Source organism: Zalophus californianus, chromosome 7 (assembly GCF_009762305.2).
Source record: "Zalophus californianus isolate mZalCal1 chromosome 7, mZalCal1.pri.v2, whole genome shotgun sequence".
Classification (NCBI taxonomy): Eukaryota; Metazoa; Chordata; class Mammalia; order Carnivora; family Otariidae; genus Zalophus; species Zalophus californianus.
In genome coordinates this window covers 21,737,322-21,755,919 of record NC_045601.1, presented here as the reverse complement: position 1 = coordinate 21,755,919, position 18,598 = coordinate 21,737,322, and the positions used below count along the sequence as shown (strand labels likewise).

Sequence of the window (18,598 nt, the reverse complement as noted above, 5' to 3'; positions counted from 1 at the left end):
TTAGTGAGTTTTCACTAAGTTTCAGCGGTAAAAGGAAATGAAATATTAATATCAAGAACTATTCCCATCAAGAAAGAAGTTGGGCTGGTAATTTAGGAAGCCCTCATGGGAAATGATCTCTACACAGTACATCATAATGCAAAATAGGTGAGAATGTTGCAAAGTCAAAAATTAAATGTAAAGTTCAACCAAGCACAAATTGCAGGGGCATGTAAATGTGGAGAATATTGAAGAGGCCAAGTGTAGCATTTTGCTTAAGGGACTGCAGAATTCCTGAGGACAGGGACTCTCTCCTCTGACTCAGCTTTGCTCCCCATCGGTGCCTAGCCCAGGGCATTACACAGAATCACTTTAATACGTTTAAGTTGAATGAAGTGTTTTTTTGTTTTTTTTCAAAGTATCTTATCCCCTCTTAATAGAGATAGGAAGCATTCACACTTACACTGTAGAAGTTAAATAAAGATGGGTAGTGTTTCTATATGCCAGGAACTGTTTTAAGTACAAGCAGGGAATGAGGTTGGCTCTATATCTCCACCCTAAAGCTAAGGGAACAGAGAGATGAAATAGCTCACACAACTAGGAAATGGTAGCCATGGGAATTCACACATAGGCTGTTTACATTGAAAGCCACATTTGTACATTGTACAATATGTCCATTAAACACCACTGGTGAGTAGCCAGACAGCTTTTTTTTTTCCTCAAAGAATTCTTCAATTGAGATGTTTACTGTCAGCTAATCAGTGTGTTACTCCTGTTGAATTTAACAAATTCAGTGTGGTGACTAAGCATTCCATCTTTGATAGTTCTCTAGACCTAAGTTTAAGCCCTGGCTTTGGTATAGCTTGGCTATGTAACCCCTGTGTTACAAACTTTTCCAAGACTCCATTTCATCATCTGGAAAATAAGGCCAATGATTCCTACCTCATAAAGTTGTGATTACATGTTTAAAGCATTAGACACAGTGCTTGATACGTAATAAAAACTCAAATGATATCTAAAATGTATACCTATTTTATAAGTAGTATTTCATTTGTATGGATATACACAATTTGATTATTCACTGTTAATACATATTTGGATTGTTACTAGCTTTTAAACTATTACAAATAAAAGCTACTATGAACATTCTTTTTTTTTTTAAAGATTTTATTTATTTATTTGACAGAGAAAGACACAGCAAGAGAGGGAGCACAAGCAGGTGGAGTGGGAGAGGGAGAAGCAGGCCTCCCGCCGAGCAGGGAGCCCGATGCGGGGCCCGATCCCAGGGACCCCGGGACCATGACCCGAGCCGAAGGCAGACGCTTAATGACTGAGCACCCAGGCACCCCTACTATGAACATTCTTATATAAGTCTGCCAAAGGAGTTTAAGAACTTTCCAAAGGAGTTGTACCATTTGATATTCCCACTAGCCATGTATGAGAATTCCAGTCCCTACACATTCTTGTCAGTGCTTGGTATGGTCAGTTTTATTTATGTATTTATAGAATTTGTTTTACTGTAGTAAAAAATCATAGAATTTACCATCACTATTTTTGAGACACAGATATATATATATATATAGAGAGAGAGCATGAGCAGGGGAAGAGGCAGAGGGAGAAGCAGGCTTCCCGCTGAGCCAGGAGCCCGATGTGGGGCTGGATCCCAGGACGCTGGGATCATGATCTGAGCCAAAGGCAGACGCTTAACCATCTGAGCCACCCAGGCATCCCACCATCACTATTTTTAAGCGTACAGTTCAGTAGTGTTAAGTATATTTGCTCTGTTGTGAAATATTGTACATAATGTTGCCGTGAAACATCCCCAGAAACTTTTTTCATTTTGCAGAACTGAAACGCTGTACCGATTGAACAACCCCCCACCCCCCCTCACCTTGCCCCTGCCAACCAGCATTCTACTTTCTGTCTCTTTGAATCTGACTACTTTAGATACCTCATATAAGGGAAATCATACAGTATTTGTCCTTTTGTGACTGGATAATTTCAGTTAGCATGATGTCCTCAAGATTCATCCATGTTATAACACGTGATAAGATTTGTTTCCTTTTTAAGGTGGTATAGTATTCCTTTGTATGTATAGACCCCATTTTGTTTATCCATTCGTCTGCCAATGACATTTGTGTTTCTTCCACCTCTAGTTATTGTGAATAGTACCACTATGAACATGGAGGTACAGACATCTCCTAGACCATGCTTTTATTTCTTTGGGATATATATCCAGAAGTGGGATTGCTAAATCATATGGCAGTTCTACTTAAATTAAAATAATATGACTAATTAAATTAGTAATTAATTTAAGGTAATTAATTAAATGAGCAATTAAAGTAGTATTGGGGGGCCCCTGGGTGGCTCTGTTGGTTAAGCATCTGCCTTTGGCTCAGGTCATGATCCTGGGGTCCTGGGATTGAGCCCCACATCGGGCTCCCTGCTCAGCGGAAGCCGGCTTCTCCCTCTGCCCCTCCCCCTGCTTGCACTCTCTCCCTAAAAGAAAATAAAATAAAGTAAAATAAAATAAAATTGTATGAGGAACTGCCATACTATTTTCCAAGGTGGTTGCACCATTTAAAAATCCCACCAACAATGCTCCGACTTTTCCACATCCCTGTCAACACTTGTTTTTCCCTTTCCTTTCCTTTCCTTTCCTTTCCTTTCCTTTCCTTTCCTTTCCCTTTCCCTTTCCCTTTCCCTTTCCCTTCCCTTCCCTTCTTTCTCTTTCTTTCTTTCTTTCTCTTTCTTTCTTTCTTTCTTTCTTTCTTTCTTTCTTTCTTTCTTTCTTTCTTTTTCTTTCTTTCTTTCTTTCTTTCTTCTTTTCTTTCTTTCTTTCTTTCTTTCTTTCTTCCTTCCTTCCTTCCTTCCTTCCTTCCTTCCTTCCTTCCTTCTTTCTTTCTTTCTTTCTTTCTTTCTTTCTTTCTTTCCTTCCTTCCTTCCTTCCTTCCTTCTTTCTTTCTTTCTTTCTTTCTTTCTTTCTTTCTTTCTTTCTTTCTCTTTCTTTCTTCTTTCTTTCTTTCTCTTTTCTTTCTTTCTTTCTTTCTTTCTTTCTTTTCTTTTCTTTCTTTCTTTCTTTCTCTTTTCTTTCTTTCCTTCCTTCCTTCCTTCCTTCCTTCCTTCCTTCCTTCCTTCCTTCTTCTTTCTTTCTTTTTTTTCTTTCTTTTTTCTTTCTTTCTTTCTTTCTTTCTTTCTTTCCTTCCTCCTTCCTTCCTTCCTTCTTTCTTTCTTTCTTTCTTTCTTTTTTTCTTTCTTTCTTTTTTTTTCTTTCTTTCTTTTTCTTTCTTCTTTTTTTTTCTTTCTTTCTTTCTTTCTTTTCCTTTCTTTCTCTTTTCTCTTTCTTTCTTTCTTTTCTTTCTTTCTTTTTTCTTTCTTTCTTTCTTTCTTTCTTTCTTTTTTCTTTTCTTTCTTTCTTTCTCTTTCTTCTTTCCTTCCTTCCTTCCTTCCTCCCTCCCTTCCTTCCTTCCTTCTTTTCTTCTTTCTTTCTTTCTTTCTTTCTTTCTTTCTTTCTTTCTTTCTTTCTTTCTTTCTTTCCTTCCTTCCTTCCTTCCTTCCTTCCTTCCTTCCTTCTTTCTTTCTTTCTTTCTTCTTTCTTTCTTTCTTTCTCTTTCTTTTTCTTTCTTTCTTTCTTTCTCTTTCTTTTTCTTTCTTTCTTTCTTTCTTTCTTTCTTTCTTTCTTTCTTTCTTTCTTTCTTTCTTTCTTTCTTTCTTTCTTTCTTTCTTTCTCTTTCTCTTTCTTCTTATAGTAGCCATCCTAATGAGTATGTGATATCTCATTGTAGTTTTGATTTGCATTTCTCTGATGATTAGTGATACTAAGCATTTTTTTCATGTTTATTGGCCATAAGTTGAACCATCCAAGAATAAATTCTACTTTGTGGTGGTGTATAATCCTTTTAATGTGCTATTGAATTCAGTTTGCTAGTATTTTGTTGAGGAGTTTTGCATCAGTATTCCTTGGGGATATTGGTCTGGAGTTTTTTTGTAGTGTGTTTATCTGGCTTTGGTATCAGCATAATACTCATAGAAGGAATTTGGATGTGTTCCCTCTTCAATGCTTTACAAGAGTTTGAGAGGGATTGTAGTTAATGCTTCCTTAAATATTTGGTAGAATTTTCCAGTGACACTATCTGGTCTTGGGCTTTTCTTTTTTAGGAGGTATATATATTTTAATCCTTGTCCTTAGAAACTAGAGAGACTATACATGATTTGGAAATGAGACTACCAAATAATAGCCAAAGAAGAATAATCAATCCATTCTCTGCCTTCTCTTTTGTCTGGTCACCCAGAAGTGTATTACCTGTTATAATGACCATTGCCTGTAACTTGGAATTATTTTTATCTGTGCATTCACCTGAACCTACTTTCCCTTGCACATCAATTAAAGACCCCTTTTCACCTACTGGTACTCCAAGTCTCTGAGGCCTGGCTATAATATTGATATTCTGTGCCATGTTGTCTTTTGACTGACATTGCCCATTTGGTATACCCCACTTTCCTCTCTGATCGCCACATCTCATTTCTGGTAGAGAAAATATTGTTGCTGGATTTTTTTCCTTCCACCTGTATCATGACAGAGCCCTGACCAACTTTCCCAAGTAACTGCACACAATTTAGAGATCTTTTGAGAACCAAACAGCTAGCTATTTGAGACTCATGTCTTGCAAACTGATGAATACCTGTAATTCGGGTCTTTAAAACATGGCTTCTGCATTTTCTTACAATCTAATCTTCAGTCTTTTCCTGATGCTCTAGCCCAGACATCTATGAGCCGGGGGAATCTGTTGGGAGGTTTTTGTTTACTGATGCAATCTTCTTAGGAGTTATGGTCTGTTCAGATTTTCTTTTTCTATTGATTCAGTCTCCGTAGGTTGTCTGCTTCTAGGAATTTTTCCATATCTTTTAAGTTATCCAATTTGTTGGTATGTAATTGTTCATAGCAGTCTCTTCTAATCCTTTTTATTTCCATAGCATTGGTAGAAATGTCCCCTCTTTCATTTCTGATTTTAGTTATTTGAGTTTTTTTCTCCTTTTTGCTTAGTGAATCTAAGGGTTTCTCAATTTTTTTGATCTTTTCAAAAAGCAACTCTTAGCTTTGTTGATTTTTTTCTATTCTCAATTTCACTAATCTCTGCTTTAATCCTTGTTATATCCTTAAGATAATAAATTTATGTTATTTTTAAATCACAATTAAATATTTTTTCATTAAAAAAAGAAAGGAAGATGGGGCACCTGGCTGGCTCAGTCAGTAGAACATGCAACTCTTAATCTCAGGGTCATGAGTTCAAGCCCCGCATAGAGCTTACTTAAAAATAAAGAAAGAAAGAAGAAAGTAAGCAAGCATATCAGTTTGCTTGGGGTAAGGAATGGGAGGAGGAATTATCAAGGGTCATGAGGAAACTTTTGAAGCTAATGGATTTATTTGATTGTGGTGATGGTTTCACAAATATAAATATATGTCAAAACTCATCATATTGTACACTTTACATATATGCTGTTTATTGTATGTCATTATACCTCAATAAAGCTGCCAAATTACAGATTTTCTAAAAACAAATCATATTTAAATTTTTAGATATACATTACTACAAGTGATTTTTTCCTAAGTGTAGTCTATTCAAAATTCCTTAACTAAAAAGTCAATATGAGTATATTTGTCTCCTTTACATTTTCATAGCTCTCCAATTTTGATTCTGATCTGCTGTTACAATTCTGAGTCCATTTGTCTCAGTTTTCTTCAGAAGAGGTAGTACCTCCAAGGATTGAAGTTCAACAGAGATACACTTGCAACCATTTTTCAATTAGGCTTTCATCATGATGTCTTCCGATAGCTATTCATCCCATCAAAAGAGGTTGTATCAATGAGATGATATTGTTTTCTTAATTTTTTAAAGCATATAGCATTTATGACATTATTGCAGACATTTCATATATTTAACTTAGAAGGTTTTTTTATTTTTAAAAAATATTTTATTTATTTACTTAGAGAAAGAGTGAGAGAGCATAAGCAGGGGTAAGGGCAGAGGGAGAGGAGAAGCAGGAAGCCCACTGAGCGGGAACCTGCCATTGGGGCTTAATCCCAGGACCCTGGGATCATGATCTGAGCCAAAGGCAGATGCTTAACCGACTGAGCCACCCAGGTGCCCCAGAAGTTTATTTTTCTTTTTTTTTTTTTTAAAAGATTTTATTTATTTATTGAGAGAGAGAGAATGGTAGAGAGAAACCATGAGAGGGAAGAAGGTCAGAGGGAGAAGCAGACTCCCCGCTGAGCAGGGAGCCTGATGCGGGACTCGATCCTGGGGACTCCAGGATCATGACCTGAGCCGAAGGCAGTCCCTTAACCAACTGAGCCACCCAGGCACCCCAGAAGTTTATTTTTCAAGAGCTTTATTTATCAACAACAAAACCAGCAATGATGTTATATTACCCCAGATGGCTTTAAGATGCTAACTGTGTTGAAGAATTTATACAGTTTAAACCGCAAATATGACTACTTTTACACTATTGCCTTTAAATAAATCTGAAGCCCCTCTTTGTTAAAAACATAAAACACTAGTATGTGCTATATAATAAATGATTTTATTTTTTTAATAGTATTTTAAATACTATTTATTTATTTATTTTTTTTAAAGTAGGCTCTACGCCCATGATGGAGCCCAATGCGGAAACCCAAACTCATGACCATGAGATCAAGACCTGAGCTGAGGTCGAGTCAGTTGCTCAATCAGCTGAGCCACTCAAGCAGCCCGAGATGAAACATGTTTTAAGGTAGCCAGACCTAGGTGCAACTGGGCATTTTTTTCTTTGATTCTTAATGATGACCAACGTAATCACACCAGGTTCAATGCAGTCGAAAGATTTCTTCTCCGCTTTTGTCTTCAAAACTAGAAATTTGCCCTCTTCGTCTAATTAATTCCATTATATACTCCACATACAGCAACTTCAACTCCACATAGTGGCTTCATCTGCAATTTAAATCTTACTAGTTCCAATCACCCTTGTGGAAGGCTGTGGCTTCTATGTAATTTATTCAGCATTTTGTTCAAAAGATATTTATTGAGCGTCAAACTATGTGCCAGGGCTCTCTACCAGAGACACACACAGTAGCAAAAAGAAAAAACATGGTCACTCTCATGGAATTTATAGTCTAATTGGAAGACAGATATCGAACAAGCAATTATAAGATTGATGAGTGTTACAATAAACGAAGTACAGGATGTTTGCTATGAGAACATTTCTTTTTTTCCTCTGGGCTTCAGGAGGAAAAACCACCAGGTTAAAAAAAAAATGATGGTGTGCCCTCCAGCCCCCTGCTCCTGGCAATCCAAAGGAATGATTCCACATAGGGAGTATCTGTATCAAGAACTAGAAACAAGCCCCTGTAAGTATTTTTTTTCCTTCCTTTTTAGGAATGTAGAAGCATCCTTCTTAGCAATTGGCATGTTTCCAGCTTAGCTGCTGACGGCATGAGACTAGGTATCTATAACAATTCTTTTGGTTTTCTCTTGGCGACTCCAGTTGTTCCCGTTTTCTTAGCTATCCCTGCCTGGGAGATACAGAGAAACAGCCCTCAAAAAGAGATTGCGTTCCTATGTTTTGAAACAATGGCTGAGGCAGTGGTTTGACAGCATCTGCAAATCGGTTTCAGGAGAGCCTTGAAGAGATTTTTCTTTTTCCCTTAGGTCTTAGATTTCTTGAAATACCTGGGAGTTCTCAGAGAAAAGCCTCTGCGGATTTTTAAGGCCCCATTTACAAGTCAATGGTATTTTTGCTATGAAAACCATTTGGTGGATCTATGCGCACAGTTAAGCTTGTCTGGGAGGAAGTAAATGAGCAACTTGGGTCTTCTGCAGGATCCGTGGGTTCAGCCTCACCTCCAGTGTCAGCAGCAGCCAAAACAGCAGAAAAAAAGAGGGTTGCATCTGGTTAAGAATACAAAAGAGAGAGAAGGCTAACCTAGGATTATTTTTCAAACCAGGGCTAAGCCAATAGAAGATAAATGACATGTTTACATGTAGAGTCCTATAGAATTTAGGCTAGGCCAAGAATGCAAGCCTGCTCAAGTGAGTTCCCTTTTCTCCATGATCTGTCACCCTAGCTCACGGAGGAGGGGACAGGAGCTCTGGGGCTCCCCGGCCACAGCAGGTCTTGCCGCCTCCCTCAGCTTCCTAACAGCCCTGGTATGCAGGAGGAGGGGGTGCAGGTCTGTGAGACTAGTTCAGCATTTCTCATGAGTCTCTACTTCTTTTGGCTGGCGAGGATGAAAAATTGTCCCTGGCAATGGACCAGGGATGATCAGGCAGCCCCTCTGTGTGAATGTTAACACCTTGGGTAGAAAGAGCCCTGAGCTTTGGGAAAATCATGCAACCTCTCTGGGTCTCATTTTTTCCTCATTTTAAAAGGGGCTAGGTTAGAAGGCTGCGCAGCTGAATTGTGTGGGATACTTGTTAAAAGTGGGTATTTCTGGCCCACCCCTGCAGATTCTGATTAGTGGTCGGATGTGGGGGTAGGAGGTGAGAGTGGGGGGAGGGGTGGGAGGATGGGTTGTGGTCTGTTTTTGAGAAGCTCTGTGGCCGATTCTGCTGGTGACCAGTATGGTTCTGGTCTAAAATCCCTCAGGGATGGTTTGGGGAAACCACAAAGTTAATATTCCACAAGGAATTCACAAGGGATGGTTTTGGGAAACTAGGGAATACACCTAATATTGTACTAGGTAAAGTCTCACAATCTATGGTGAAAAGAATGTATTTGTTGCTCTTCCTCCCATCTCCCAAAGAGGAATCTGGGTTGATCCCAAGGTTATAGATATAACAATAATAACAATAATAGAAAATTTACTACACACCAGCCACTGTTCTAAACATTTCATATGTCTCCATAAAATTCTCTCAACAACACTGTGAGGTAGAGTATTACTATTATCCCCATTTTACAGGTGAAGAAAGCAAGGCATAGAAAAGTCAAGTAACATACATGTGGTAACACAGCAAAGTGTCCTGGCTGGATTCAGGCTGGCTCAGGGGAACTTTCTGTTTGGAGAAACTCAAGTAGTGTCCCTTTTCCTTTGGGTGGCAGTGGCGTTTTTGTGGAAAAAGCCCAGGGTTTGGCATAAAACACTTAGCCAAATTCTGGTGCAACTACTTACCAGCTGTGTGATCTTGGGTGACCTTACTCAGCCTTGCTAAGTGTCTTAGTCAGCTCAGCCTGCGGTAACAAAATACCATAGACTGGCTGACTTGAACAACAAACATCTATTTTTCACAGATCTGGAGACTGGGAAGTCCCTGATCAAGGTGCCAGCCAGTTTCATTCCTGGGGAGAGGCCTCTTCGTGGTTTGCAGAAAGCCATCTCCTCGTTGCACCCTCACCCTGCGGGGGTGGGGGGGAGTCCCAGTCTCCGCTCTTCTTAGAATGGCCCTGATTCCACCATGGGGGCTTCATCTTTATGGCTTCTTTTAAATCTAATTAATGTTCGAAGGTTCTACCTTCAAATTCCATCACATTGGGAGTTAGAGTTTCAACATAGGAATTTTGGGAGGGACATAAACATTCAGTCCATAGCACTAAGCTTCAATTTCTTTATCTGCAAAATATATATCACACCTATTTGTAAGGTTTAACAATGAAATAAGATTTTTATAAGGCCTTAGCTCAGTCTCATAATAAAAACAAAGTATTCAAACTTTTCCTGACTATGTATCATGTACTGTTTGAAGAAAATCTAAAGAATAATAACGATTTATGGAATGCCATTCTTTCAGAACTATGCTAAATGCCTTTATGCATTGTATTCACTGGATCCTTCATAACACCCTGCAAGTATCATTAGTAAGTATTGCTATCACTATTTTATAGATAGGAAAACTGAGAGGCTAAATATTTTCCTGAAGTCACAGTTGGTGACTAGCAGAACTGGGAATGAAAACACATTGTGTGCTCTGAGTTCTAGGATATTAGCCTCTTCTGTTTTTTATGAGAATATATGAAACTCATTATTTAAAATGGTCATGAAATAAATATTAAATGAATATTTTTTACCTAAGAGTTCTTGAGGTTGCAAGAAATGTTTACCATGAGCCTCACAAGGAGAGAATTCAACTCTTTCATCTTAACAATGACTTTATTTGCTGACTAAAAATAAGAATACATGGGGAGGGGGACTTGGGAAGATATTAGTCAAAGGGGCGTACGCTTTCAGTTACCCAAGACTACGAGGTCCTAGAGATTCACTGCACAGCATAGTGCATATAATTAACACACTGTATTGTATACTTAAAAAACTGGTTAAGAGAGTAGATCTTATATTAAAGTTTTTTTTTTTTAAAAAAAGAGGGAGGGTGGGAACTTTCATGGGGGATGGTTATTGCATTGTTTATAGTGACAGTTTCTTTTTTAAAAAGTTTTTATTTATTTATTTGGCAGAGAGAGAGTACAAGCAGGGGGAGTGGCAGGCAGAGGGAGAGGGAGAAGCAGGCTCCCCGCTGAGCAGGGGGGAGCCCGATGCGGGACTAGATCATGGACCCCCGAGATCCTGACCTGAGTCAAAGGGCAGTTGCTTAGCCAACTGAGCCACCCAGGTGCCCTACAGTGACAGTTTCATGGTGTATGCTTATCTTCAAACTCACCAAGGTGTAAACATTAAATATGTACAGCTTTTTTTGTATGTCAGTCATACCTCAAAAATATATATATATAAAGACACATGATCGTACAATGGGACAAAATGGCCAAAAAGGAATACAGTAGCCCTGATCTCTGTTTTGCCTCTCCTCCTCCCACCTCCACTCTTGACATCTATTACCAAAGGCCAACTTCAAGGGAGAGAAATATAGCTCTGAAATCACTGAGCCTGAGGGAAACGTTCTTTTCTAGAATTCTTTAGTGTGTGAGCTGTCACCCAGCCCCTAGTTTTCTGTTTCTGACTCATCAAGGGGTGTAGAAACATTTATACTCTCTCCTTTGGAAGAATTCTTCTGTGACCTTTTCCACCTCCAGCCCAGCCTGCAGGCTGAACATGTTGGTTAAAGACAGAAAAAACTCAATTTTTAGAGAAACCGATAAACAAACTGGGATTGAGTTTCCTTTTTAGGAAAATCTTCTAGATTAAAAAAAATCAGTATTACTTTTAATATTGAAAAAATGAGTTGGTTATGAAATTCTTGGGAAAAAGTATCATCGTAGTATTGAAATTTTTTGAAGAAACTGCAGTATATCACAAAACCACACAACTGGTATTAGAAACAAAGGCACTGACAGAACAACCTCTTTTCCAACATAACCGGAAAAATGATTATAACCACCAAATCTCTGTCAAGTCCAGGGAAATGCCAGAGTAACCACACTATTCATCTCACCAACCGCAGATAGTTAATCAATCACAAAGACAGAAAAATGAACAGTGAGGACTTCTAGAATTTAAAGAAGTTAACCCTGGGAATCTTGGCACCGTTGATGCAATGGCCCCTCAAGTTAATATTGAACAAACCATAACCATTAGCCGAAGAAAGATAAGCAAAATATGTGGGGTTCTGGTGCAGCTGGATTGAGCCACTTGTGGGACTAGGTCTCACAGAAGGTTCTAGTAGGAGTGGCCTGGTAATAAATAACATTTTGTGATAATTAAACAAGGATTGTTATAAGAATTGTGGCCAAGAAATAAGCCAAAATTTATTCATGTTTTTGTGTTTTAATTTTGTTGCTGACCTTATCTTTCCAACTTGTAATTTTGATATGGTCCAACTTTCCTCATCTACTTAGTTTCAATTTTATTTAATCATTATAGAAATAAGCTTAAGTCCCTAGAGAAATCTGTAAGCCACTCGATAGTTAAATACTTATTAAGACAATGACAGCAAGAAAATTCTCTTTTCTCCTCCTCTCTCTTTTTTAAACAAAGATTGGTGGAGAATCGGGTGATCTCAGGCCTAAAGTATTTGGCTTTCCCCTTTGTTCAGGACTCTGGTAAAGCAGGGGTGGCCTGGTGATCTACAATTAAGATGACAATCTACCCCCCCCTTCCGCCCCCGTCTTTTGCCCCAAGCTTTGCATGTATAAATTAAGCCTTTGGGGTTTTACAAGATGCTAGTACTTTTAAAGACTGTTGATATTATTGTCATTTGATTAACAGATTTGTAGTGATTGTAATTAACGTCAGCCAAAAGATGAACTAGAGATTTTTGCGAATTTGAACAAAATCTACTAGTATTACTTTTAAAAACAAAAAACAAATGAAATAACTCCGCTTCCATAATTATTTCAAAGGACAACCATCAAAACGGTAGTCTTCCCCAAAGAGTGGGGAAATCTTTTAAATATGTATTTTAAAGGATTTTGCAACTGCAAAACAGACAAAAGTCCCTCCACTTAAAATTTGAAGCTAATAACTGCTCAGAAATCTTGCTAAGCCTAATGAATGAGACCCGTTTCCTCAAGCTGTCCCTGATAACGTTGTAGTTGAGGGAAGAAAAAAGCTCCTTTTCCTACCGCTCTGCCATGGGAAGAGCTGGAGCTAGAGGCTTGCTAAGAGACCACACCTAAGGGAGGGGTTTATCCCTGCCCGGTGAGCCTGGGTCCAGTAAGCCCCGCTAAGACAGGATGCAGGTTGAGTACAAGTCTGGCTGGAATTCCCCAAAAAAGAGGCACAGCCAGGGTGGGGCAGAAGCACAGTCCTCCAGATCCACAGCTGCTATCAGTTTCCCAAACTGTTTTTAGAATCCTCAGGGCTGGGGAGTGGAATAGGTCGTGCTCACTCCAGATGGTTTGGTTTGCAAATCTGGGAAGAGAGCCAGATAGACCATTTTCTTCCATAATTCTGGAGATGATGTGTGCTCTCCAGAGATGTAAAGTCATAGACTTATAGAACTGGGGCCTTTGGAGATTATGTAGTGAATCCATCTACTCATTTTACAGACCAGGCGATGAAGGCATTAAAAGTTAAGAACTTTGGGCCGGTGGGTGGCTCAGTCAGTTAAGCATCTGACTTGGGCTCAGGTCATGATCCCGGGGTTCTGGGATCCAGCCCCTCGTAGGGCTCCCCTGCTGAGCGGGGAGTCTGCTTCTCCCTCTCTCTCTCTCTTCCTCCCTCCCTCATGCTCTGTCTTTCAATAAATAAATAAATAAATAGATAGATCTTTAAAAAAAAAAAGTTAACTTGCCCGAGGTCATTACATAGTTGGTCTCTGGTAGAGCTAAGAGTTGAACCCAGTGTTTTCTTCCAAATCATTCATATTTGATAAACTAAGTAGATAGTACATTAAAAGTTTAGATATAATTTGAAGATAAATAAAACATGAACTTCGATATATATAATATATATATAAATTTCATGTCATGTATATTTTATTACAATTAAAATTATGTATATTATATATATAAAACGTATAAAGTGGACAGTTCAGTGGTATTAAGTACATTCACATTTTTACAATGCCCTCTTTTCTACATGGAAATGGAAGAACTTAACCAAAAATATTTTCCCTTAATAGTTAACTACTAAATGGACACATACTGTGTGACCAATACCATGGTAGGATCAGACAGACTCTAGACCCTCAAAGAGCTTTTAATTTGTTCAGGCAACAAGATACAGAAATAAAGAGGCTATAACTAACCATAAAAAAGCAGTATATGATATGTTTTAAATGAGTGTACTGACAACAAAATGTTAAGACTCCAAAGGACGCAATCATTATGGGATGAGTACTTAGGAAAAGCTTCCAAGAGAAGATGGGCTTGAGCCACATTAATAAAAGGGAAGGAGAAGCCATGAGAGGACATTCCAGAAGAAAGAACAGAGTGACCAAAGGCATGGGGGTGCTCTACAAAGGACTTTTTGACAAAACGTGGATTAAGAAGTCTGAGAATACCGAGAGTAGTTTGCTACTAAACAGAAATGACCAATTTTTTCCCATAGGCAATGCGAGCTCTTTAAGATTTTTGAACATCATGATCACCATGCTAACAAGTTGCTGTGATGGGAAACTGCAGGGATGGATTGAAGGAGGAAGAGCTGGATGAGTGAGTCCAGTTAGGAGTCCATGACGGAAGTTTGGGTACAGAGAAGAGACGGGGTAATCGGTTAGGGAATGCGTAATGCAAATGGGTGAAATAATGCAAAGGAAGAGTCAATAGAGTTTACTAATCCATACTGAGAATGGGGAGGAGAGGCAAGAATACTAGGTTCGAGCTAGGATTAAGCTACAGAGACCAGAATTGTACCAATTGAATGGACTGAGTAAGTCAAGAGAGGGAGAGAATACTAAAGAGAAGCTCCATTCTGGATATGCTGAAATAGAAATGGTAGAAAGACATCGAAGTAGAAAAGAGAAAGTACCCAGAGAAATGTATAAAGTTGCACAACTGCGAGGTATTATTGAAAAGATTTTTTTAAAGCAATTCTCTTAGTTTTTACCTGCATCTTTGGGAACAAAGTGTTGATCTCAACCTAACCAATTGAAATGGGAAGATTAAGCTGATCACAATGTATGATATAATCTTCATATGGATGTATGAAGATTGTAACTCAAAGGCAAATATCAGGTTCACTTCATAATAATGGAGAAAGAATTGGAGACATAAAAGCCTTTTAATATTGTATATAGTTGAGAATAACCCTATGGAAAATTGAAAATATATCCAGCAACTTCAATTCTGGTTTACATTAAACTGCTGGTTCAAGTATTCCAACATGGTATTATTGTTATGAAATAAGTTTAGAAAAAAGAGAAAACATTGTGTAAAATGGTTTTGTACTAACGGTACAGAGCAAATAAAGGGGGATCAGAGCAAATAAAGCTTTATTGTTTATGAAGTCATTTAATTTGGCATCATTCTGACCTAGAAATTTTGATTCCCAGCAAAGGGAACTTTGTTACTTATAGAGAAAACATAAATCTGTGTTTTCCTCCTTTCTTTTTCCTGCAGGGAGGATTTATTCAGTAGGCACAGTGCTTAGGGTCAATGATATTTTTAGAGAGCCCATGAAATTTTATTGAATTTTGCCTAAGAAGAAAAAAACCTTGAAGTATTTTAAGTTATACCAAATAATTTAAATATTGATATTATAGTGGGAGGGGCCCACAAAGTCAAAAGTGCCTAGGGCCCATGAAAGTCATAATATATCCTGCCTCCTGTACTTAGATCTGGGTCTCTGGTACTAACCATAAACCACTGCTCTTTGTACTATTTTGCATGAACTTAGAAATTCTGTGAGCTTGTTATTTTTATGAAAGTGAAATGTGCACATAATTTTAAGAATCAGCTAGTTCTACAAAGTTTGCAAAGACAAATAGTCTCCAACCCTTTTTCTCCATATCTCTTTTCCCAGAGGCATCTTCCTTGATCTTTTAAAGATACTTCTTCTTAGGCATCTGCCTTTGGCTCGGGTCATGATCCTGGGGTCCTGGGATCGAGCCCCGTGTGGGGCTCCCTGCTTGGGGAGCCCGCTTCTCTCTCTCTTCCTCTGCCTCTCCCCTGGCTTGTGCTCTCTCTCTTTCTCAAATAAATAAATAAAATCTTAAAAAAAAATAAAGACACTTCTTTTGTTGATGGACACTTAGGTCAATAGACAAATGGATAGGGAAAATGTGGCATATATATATATATATATATATATATATGATGGGATATTACACAGTCACAAAAAGTATGAGATTGTGCCATATGAGACGTTTGGGTGGACCTAGAGGGTATTTTGCTAAGTGAAATAAGTCAGACTGAGAAAAGCAAATTCCATATGATTCCACTCATAAGTGGAATCTAAATAAATAAACAAAAAGCAGAATTAGACAATACAGATGACAAACTGATAGTTGCCAGAAGGGAAGGGGGAGGTTGGGCAAGATTGATGAAGGGGAGTGGGAGATCCAGGCTTCCAGTTATGGAATGAATAAGTTACAGGAATAAAAGTCACAGCATTGGGGCGGGGTGGGGGGCTGGGGGAAGCACTACTTCTGTTATTACCTGCATAGCTCTAAGTACCAAGCTTGTGATATTACTTCGTGTTTTTTTTCAGCTTTAGATATTACCTATTGACTTCCTGTCATGAAGATGAGGATTTAGATATCTTGTCTCTTTTACTCTTACCAAACCCAGTCATAAACACTTTTCAGCTGTTCATCCTGCAGATTGAGATTCATTGTAATTTTGATTGACTCAATGTTCAGGGTTACATTTTTATGACTCTGTAGGCTACTCTGTGTTGAGTCATATAGAAAACTGTGATTACTTCTTCTTTACTGCTCAACTTGTAGTTTTCTCTCAGTTAAGAATTGTCTTGTTTTCTCATTTGCCTAGTTTTCTATGTACACACTTACTTCTATGCACACATGTCTACCAGATGTTGAAATATCTTCTTGATACATTAATGTGTGTTGGGTATTATATCGATTTTATTTTTTTTTAAATCTCTTCTGAAGCATGTGGGCCTGTATAAGTCCAGATGTGTTGCCCTCATGCTTGGTGCATCATCCTGGGTATATGATAATTCCTTTGCATTTTTTCCTGTTTTGGATCTTTTATCCTGTAAAGCATGGCTTCCTTTTTCTTGGTTTACTTCCTTGTTTTGGTTGCACATATTCTTTGGAAACTCTCTTAGAAGAGGGGTGTGTGTGTGTGTGTGTATGTGTGTGAAGTGGAGGTAGTTTTTCACTGAAAAATCTTCACCCTCACACTTAGTTGAGAAGTTATTAGATATCTAATATTAGTTAGATTTAATTTCCCTTCAGAATTTTGAGTGCATTGCTCTATTTTCTTCTAACTTCCTGTGTTGCTGTTGAGAACTGCAGAATTATTTGGATTCCTGTTACTTTGTATGTGAACTTTTCCCCTTCACCTTTCTGAAAACCTACAGCATCTTCTCATTGACCCCTATGTTCTAAAATATCTCTGATGTGTCTTGGTGTGGGTCTGTTTTCATTGCTGGACACTGGGTAAGCCCTTTCACAGTGAAAATGCATATCCTGAAATTTTCAGAAATCTTAAAGTATTTCATTGAGAAAATAATTGTTTTCCCTAGTCTCTCTTTGAGGGACTTCTCTTGGACTGGGGTCTTTTAATTTGCTTATACTTTCCCTCCAATTTTTCATGATTTTTTCTTTTTGTTTTCTTTCTGCAAGATTTATTCTACTTTATCTTCTGGTCTATTGAGTTTTCATTTCTACAACCATGTTTACATTTTTTGTTGTTGCTGTTCTCTGTGTCTTTATTTTTTGGAGCTTCCTATTATTTTATTAATTGAAAACCTTCTATTATCTTCTGTAGACACTAAATTTTTTTTCCTTGCCAGCCTAGTCATTGTTTCTTTCAAATTGCCTTTTTCTGTTTATGTATTTTATGCCAACATTTATGTGAGGGTTTATATCCTCAGATGTCTGACAATTCTTTTTTTTTTTTTTTTTTAGGAAGGAAGAGAGAGATGGGGGAAGAGGGAGAGAGAGAATCCCAAGCAGGCTCCACACCCAGCGTGGAGCCTGACGTGGGGCTTGATCTCACCACCGTAAGATCATGACCTGAGCCGTAATCAGGAGTTGGATGCTTAACCAACTGAATCCCCCGGGTGCCCCAGATGCCTGATAATTCTTAATTGTGCAAGCATGATTAAGGGTGTTCAAATAAAAAGCTGTGATGTAGGTAATGGGGCAGCTGTTTGTCTTAGAGCCTCTATTGTCTATCTTTAAATGTTTCTTCTTAGGCTGTTCAGAATGTGCTTCTAGTCTCCTATGTGGAGGGTAAATGCCTGTCTGCCATTATTCTGGGAGTGAGACTGGGAGGGGAGGCTGGGGATGTCAGCTTTGAATATGCGTACTCAATCCCCCTGGTTCTGGGCACAGTTCCCCTGCCCTTGACTTGGTTTCCCAGTACAGAGATTCCTTGGTTTCTCTGAAAGTTGCTCAACTGTATAAGGAAGGCCAATGACTTGAGAGACCTAACTACTACTTCTTACAACCAATCCTTTTTATCTTCTCCCGGTCACCCACCTCTCCCAGGGACTGCTGCTTAGAGTGAAGCCTTTTCAGGCCTGCAAGTCAGTTTCCACTTGACCACCTATGTACATCCTTCAAAAGTGTTGCTGTCATTGCCATCTTCAACTTGTGGTCTTATGTCTTAAAATAAGCCTCTTTGGTGTAGTTTCAGTGGTATTTTGGAAGAAGCAATATTAGATGATGTTTTCAATCTCCATCTTTATCTGAAAGTCACTGCAATTGACTTCTTGACTATATAGAGTTTGAAGTATTTAGCTTTTATACAAACACAGTGACTTATGGGGGTTTTGATGTTTCTGATACTTTATAAAAATGTATGATCATACCAACTGGTCTTTTTTTTAAGATTTTATTTATTTATTTGAGAGAGCATAAGCACAAGCCCAAGGTGGGGGAGCTATGGGCAGAGGGAGAAGCAGACTCCCCACTGAGCAGGGAGCCTGATGTGGGATGTGGGACTCGATTCCAGGATCCTGGGATCATGACCTGAGCCAAAGGCAGATGCTGAACCACCTGAGCCTCCCAGGCACCCCATACCAACCAGTCTTAACACGGCTATTGTGTTAGCCTAACGCTATGCAAACTTCAGTAATGTTCCAACTCTATTCAGGGAAAAATAAAACCTATGGGCTTCA

General features: G+C 38.5%; 1 long non-coding RNA gene across 1 annotated transcript in view; it reads left to right on the top strand.

The window, feature by feature from the left end:
* LOC113926229 overlaps positions 1-18,598 on the top strand; it is a 31,034-nt gene extending 12,436 nt beyond the window's left edge. The window contains exon 3 of the long non-coding RNA XR_003521239.1: positions 17,382-18,598. This is a non-coding gene — a long non-coding RNA (uncharacterized LOC113926229). The remainder of the gene's footprint in view (positions 1-17,381) is intronic.